We start from the raw sequence: 6,607 nt of genomic DNA, 5'->3' as shown, positions 1-6,607 counted from the left end.
CACACACACACACACACACACACACATCCACACACACACACACACACACACACACATAGTTGATGGGCACCATAAGGTTTCACTGTCTGCGTGATTCGCAACTGTCAAACATCCCCACCGCTTAAACACCGAGAGTGAGAAATACAACTGTGGGTGTAATTTGTGCTGGTGCAGTTTAGTTCAGCAGTGTGAAACAACTCTGAGACAGCAGTGTGATGTATGATCCTACTGCTCGCATCATTGATCTTAACTTTAACTGCAGCAGTGCAGTGCTACTTGATGGGGTGTTCTATTGCAGAGAGAGGCACTACAGAGGGCGTACAGTGACCTTACCATCTATACATGTCTCACTGGTGATTAATTACAGGTGAATAAAGTTCTACTTTGCTGAGAGACGAAGTTGAGTGCATCCCGTATGTCTGTGTTTCCTGACAATTTCATGATGCACTAAGGCTTTACGAGCTGTGAAAGACACCTGGCTCCAAGTCCAACCTTTAGCCACATTCCCTCTACCGAATGTGTCTCTAATGCCTCGGTTTGTTTCTCTGTTGCAGAAGTACAAAGGATGGAGTGAGATTAAATGAAACAGTACCCTCTCCTGGAAAAAAACGATCACAGCAGGCACATACTGACGGTTTAATCTTGGTTTCATCACCTCTGGAAGCATCAAAAATAAGCAGAACATCACAAGATTGACTAACTCAAACTGCGATTACAGAAGAACCCTCAGAGATGTGAAAATGAGGCTGCTGCATCCAAATTAGTAGCTACAATAAAACCAAACCTTGCAAGTCCGGTACTTTCCCACCAAGAAGCAATCACGCAGGCTTAAATATTATAATTAATGTAACTCTTTAGCACAAAAAAACAAGACAATCAAGAGTCAGTCAGCTACTTTAGTCATCTTTAATTCAGCATCAACTGATTGCTTCACTACCACTTCCTTTTGCCAGTCATTCTGATTACGTGAGGCTTTTGAATGCCTACAAAGACTGTCTGCACATTATGTGTTCAAATAATCAATTATTAAAACCCTTTCCATTATTTGAATAAATATTGGAGGGAATCTATCTCCTTAGTTTGAATGGGTACTCATTTCGGTCCAGGCCATCTTTGCATTATAGGACTATTAGAGATTGCAGCATAATGTAAAAGTAATTAGATTTTTCAAGTGACCATTATTTCTCTGATAAATTGCTATAAAGATCTCATTTGAAAACACATCTAAAGTGCCCCATGCAAGCACTTCATTTTGGCACTGAACTAGCGTGTGGATTGTAATAGATTTATTTGCATATATTATGTCTGTCTGGTCAGTATGTTAATGGTTAGTTAGGTCTGGATGTATTAGCTTATGTGTCATTCAAATCTGGAGTTTGTTAATGCTATGACACTTGTTAATTTAATGATATGTCTCATACGTTGATTTCAGAGCAAAACCAAATTTTACAATGGTGTAATAAATGTGCAGCTAAACTGATTTCATTTAAACTGATATTCTAAAATGAAGAAATTTAGGATTTCTTAAAAAAAAACCTAGATTATTTCTTTAAATCCATGTCACCAAAATGAAAGTGCAATTTGTATGTCAAATGATCAACCAGTAACTGCAATAATAACAGCAATAAAGTAAAACGGGAAAGTTGAGATGGAGCACAGATATGCTCTTTAACATTTTAAGAAATAGTAAAGGATTACTATCTGAAACTTTATTTCATTAAAATATCATGCCTTGAAGTAATGCATATCATTTGCCTTCAAAAACAAAATGTTAAAAAACAATCCTGCATGATCTGTTAGAACTCAGAGTGTGTGATGGGGATGATTTTTTTTTCTTTTTTTCTGTGTCACTTCAGTAGAAAACGAAACCAAATATTAGTTTATTTAGTTTATTTATTTCTTCATCATCAGTGACTTTTTTAAGTGAAGAGAAAATAGAGACAGAGAGAAAAACAGAAAGAGAAGTGATTAGAAAGATAGAAAGATTGAAATTAGCGATTAGAAGTATATTAAATATACACCAACAAAACACAGGACCACACACCCAACATCTGTCCGCTCACCTGAAAAATAAATGGATAAATACATGGAGGGCATATATAAATATATACACACACCCATACATATATAAAGATATACATACATGCCTACATTCATAAATATTGTCAGTATATACACACAGACATATATACACACTCAGTGATGGGGATGATTTTCAGCTACAACCAAACCTAATCTAACCCCAAAGTTTATCTTACTACTGTTAAAGATAACCGGGTTAGTTGCATTTTACTTGTGTTTGTACTTCCTTATGTGTCAGTGTTGATAAGTTCCTATGTGTTTTTCCCCCCACAGCTCCTCCCACACCTGTTCCTGTTTGTCTCCATGACAGATGCGTGTAATTTAAGTTTGCTAGTGTGTCTTTCTGTTAGTTCCTTAGTTCTGCATTGTTTATCTTCTTAGCTGATGTCTAGGTCACACTTGTGGTCCAACATGTCCCTCAGTGTTCTCTCCTTGTGTCCATCTGCATCTGGGTCCAAAACCTCCCCTCATCATGACAATACTACGTATACTACACTACATTAAAAAAGATAATAAAACATCTAAGAAGCCCTATCATCAACTGCCCTCCGATGTTTGGAACACTAAAAGTGTTCATGTCGTTCAGCATTTTCTTTTAAGCAACTAAATGTAATAAAACAAAGAAAATTACGAATGGCCACTAACTTATTTGTTTCTTCCATAACACTGTCACTGCACAATGAATGAACAAGGGTTAAAAGAACATCAAAAGTAATAAAGCTAATGCAATGGTATCTTTGTCAACTAAAAACAATGAAACACTAAGTTTTTTTTAAATATCCTTGAATAAAAAGATAACCAAGTATGGCCTTTTTTAACTCAAATATTTTAATCACATATGTAATATCTAAAAACATTAAAACTGTCAAACACTTTATTAAACACTCAACAAGAAACTAGTACCTTGTAAATCCTTAACGTCTTGCATACTTAGAAACAAGAAAATCTGGCTTATGTTCATTCAGTAGTAAGGAGACACATTTTACAATGACTTTAATGCAATCATCTTGTCAGTTGTGTGTCTCTGAATTCTCTGATCCAGATGATGTTGGGCAAAAAAACGGAATCATTTATTTGATGATGTTGTGTCATCGTCCTGCTCTGGATTGTAAACTTTGCATCCTCTAGTCGTCCTTGGCTGCTGCACTCCCAAACCTGACCAGGGTATTTTCCTCTGTGTCAATCTGGCGCTCCTGCAGAACATATCACAAAAACAGCAACATGCACACAGGACCAGATTGTGTGTATTCCTTCACATCATTTTCACATCAATTGTGACTATAACTATAAAGTGACTATAAAGTGTTAACACTGCACCACCAGAGAAGAAAGAAATCATTACAGCTATCAAGTTCCTTAAAACTAGAAAGGACCCCAGAGAGGACAACCTCAATGCTGAATTATTCAAGGCAGATCCAGACCTTGCAGCCAATATACTTTTCCCACTATTTACAGTCATATGGGAAGGTTAAAACTATAATAATATGAACAAACTGGTCAGTAGGAGTGGGAATATTTTACTATCTCACAATTCAATTTGATTCAGATTTTTGAGACCACAGTTTGATTCAAATTTGTTTTTCTTAATCAAAACTGATAATGTAAGTCCATTTGATGTGTTCTCAAAGTGAAAAAAAATTATGTAGGTCCTCTGGACAACTTAATCAGGCCAGGACTCTGCAGTTTACATTCATCTATAGGCCAGTGGTCACTCTCCCAGATCACACAACAAGTTTTGTCTTAACACATAGGCTCAGCAGATAGATCAGCTTGAAGAACACAGCACTGAACATCCCAAAACCCTCTCCAGTACAGGTGAACAGAGAAGGTTTACCAATGACTTAAGAATTTACCTATAAGGCAGCACTGTCGGATATAATAGAGGATCAGGCAATGATGTTAAAACTGAATAATGTTTAGCAAGGTTTGAAGATTCCAGAAGTACAGCATAATAACCAAGCTGAAGCTGTACCAAAGCTGTGTACTATCTACCCTGTTATACGGATCAGAGGATTACTACCAGTGATCTTAGCAAGCTTTCTGTTTTCAAACAGAACGCCTGCAAAGAATACTAAAGGTGTTTTCACACCTGACAGTCCAGTAGATTCAGTTCAAGTAGGGACCAAAATTGCAACATTTGTTTACATTTTTGTTTCATTGTCAAACGAACCAAACCCTTTGCGCAACATGTTTACCTCTTCACCCGTGGTGGTGCGGCACCAAGAACCACTGAAGGAAACAACATGAAAACCTTTGCAGTCTGCTGCCTGCTTTTGGAGCAGTCTCTTGTCCACATGCATTCAAACTGTGCCAGAAGTCACTTCAACTGAACCGAGATCTACATTTGTAAGCAGACAAGAGTTTGCTTTTTTTTTTTTTTTTTTTTTTTTTGGTCCCCCTTAGAGTTTGATTATGCATTCACACCTCCTCCCCAAACAAAGCATATTTTCTAGGCCAGGGGTTCCCAAAGTGGGGGCCGCCAGGGGGCGCTAGGGGGGCCTCAGAAAGTTGGATGGTTTTCTTCTGTTTATTTTAACTTCTTCTAACTTAACATTTGTCAGTTGAACCTGGACATGTTTGGTATCATAATAAACATAGGAATCTTGGCTAAAATCTCATAAAGTATTTTTACATCCACCAAACACAGTTCAAACGTTAAGCAGTTGAATCAGAAAGTAAACAAACTATACAAAATGTCTTCATTGCAAATCTGTAAATACATACAAGCAAATCTGCAAAGGAAATTTTTTGACATTATTTTTATAAAGCAAGTCAAAATAGATACCTGGGTTATAAAGTGTGTTGAAAGTTTTTTTTACTTGTTTTGAGTGAATATGGTCCAATGAAGTTAAATGTAATTTATCATTATTTTTATATAATATATATGGTGACAATTAAATGTTTAGATAACTTTTCAAAATAACAAACATTCAGTAACAAGTCTTTTCAGGCAGGTAAGAAAAAATAAATAACTTTTGCAATTAAAAACTTCAGATTTCTTAACATTTATTAATGGTACCAACATGGTCTGTCCTGTGCAGAATGACAAAAATCAAAATTAATTCTTTACTAAAACCTCTGTAACTTTGCTCCAGTTCGTTTTAGCTGCATAAATCTTTGCACAGGTAACATCCACAAGTGGATTTATGGTTTCTAAGAGTTTTTGGCCTGATTCATTATGGTTTTAAATGGGTTATATACTATCTAATACAAAAATTATTCGGGTGAGAGTGAAAAAAAAAACTAAATTTATGTTCCATCCTTAATATCTCTAAAACCACAGCAGCTGTTTTAATACTTACATTTCTGATGCAATCTCCCAAAAGTTAGCCTGTTTTTTTATATACTTAGATTTTTAAGTAGAGTTTGTAAATTCTGAGCTACACTCATTTACATTTTGGCATGGTATTTTGAGCAAAAACATCAAGAAAACCCCTTGGGGCTTAAGAAGTTAAAATAAAAATGTTAAATATTAACAAAAAATTCTGTCTGTTTTTCAGTTACTATTGTAAATATAATTTATAACAATATATTGAAAGGTCTTTCATGCTCATCTTTCTGATCTGTCAAGTGTTAGATTTGAAAATAAAGGAAATTTTAAAGTGCCCACTGTGAGCCACATCCCAAACTGCCTCCAGTATCCCTCACATTTTAAGACAGGTGTACAATAAATTTAAAATAACCACTTGTGAAACACTTAAAAATTCAATTAGGTGATCCGAATCTGTTACATATAACTTTGTTGACACTGAAATGCGGTGGACATTCTTATAATAGAGCCTAAATGAAAACAGAAAAGGGAATTAAAGCACATTTATTTATTAAGTTTATTTATTTATAAATTTGCTGTCTCATTTTATAAATATTTACACAATGTCTTTATTTTTTGGCATGAATGTCTTTGATTTTGCTACAACCATCTATCTCTCTGCTTTGTTGTTCTGGGTTTGTTCCCGCTCTCAGCACTAAACTTGTGAGAACCACGCAGGAAACTACAAGGTTAATGATGAGTTTGTTCAGTCTGAAGCTAGTCCATGGTCTGGGGTTCCGTGGGCTTGGTGGTTTGCCTGGAGGGAGAGGTATTTGGGCTGCTCTTCCTGGGTGGGTTTCGGGGAACGGGAGAGCTTACTTCTCCCCATCCCTCACCGCACACCTCCATCCTCTTCACTTTCAACTTCACCCATGTAGGGTTTTTTTGGGGCACAGTTGTGTTATAAGAGCAACAATATTACACTTGTATTTGCCATAACCACCTGGGCCCCAAATTTTATTGTACATCTTAGACATTCACTCATAACATTTTCATGACATTCATAGATAGGAACTTATGGTGGGCACTCATGGCTATAGGTGGCCGGATGGCACCACTCTCGCCTCCTGTGCCTGTGCCCACCCCCCAAGGTTTGCATATAGACAGTTAGGGTTTTGGGTTAGAGTAGTGGTGGAGGGGAAACAGGCTCTTGGTTCCTGTGGGTGGCCCCCTGGCCGGGGTGGCTGCTGGGTTCCGGGGAGTGGACTGCTGGTG

The 6,607-nt window shown here is 36.8% G+C and overlaps 1 long non-coding RNA gene across 1 annotated transcript in view; it reads right to left on the bottom strand.

The window, feature by feature from the left end:
- Positions 1 to 2,898: 2,898 nt before the first annotated feature.
- The window catches only part of LOC106514235 (uncharacterized), a 10,774-nt gene continuing 7,065 nt past the window's right edge, over positions 2,899 to 6,607 (bottom strand). Inside the window, exon 4 of the long non-coding RNA XR_001309872.1 lies at positions 2,899 to 3,275. This is a non-coding gene — a long non-coding RNA (uncharacterized LOC106514235). The remainder of the gene's footprint in view (positions 3,276 to 6,607) is intronic.

The sequence above is a fragment of the Austrofundulus limnaeus genome, unplaced genomic scaffold (assembly GCF_001266775.1).
Source record: "Austrofundulus limnaeus strain Quisiro unplaced genomic scaffold, Austrofundulus_limnaeus-1.0 Scaffold18, whole genome shotgun sequence".
NCBI classification, from domain to species: domain Eukaryota; kingdom Metazoa; phylum Chordata; class Actinopteri; order Cyprinodontiformes; family Rivulidae; genus Austrofundulus; species Austrofundulus limnaeus.
This window is presented reverse-complemented; position numbering and strand designations above follow the sequence as displayed.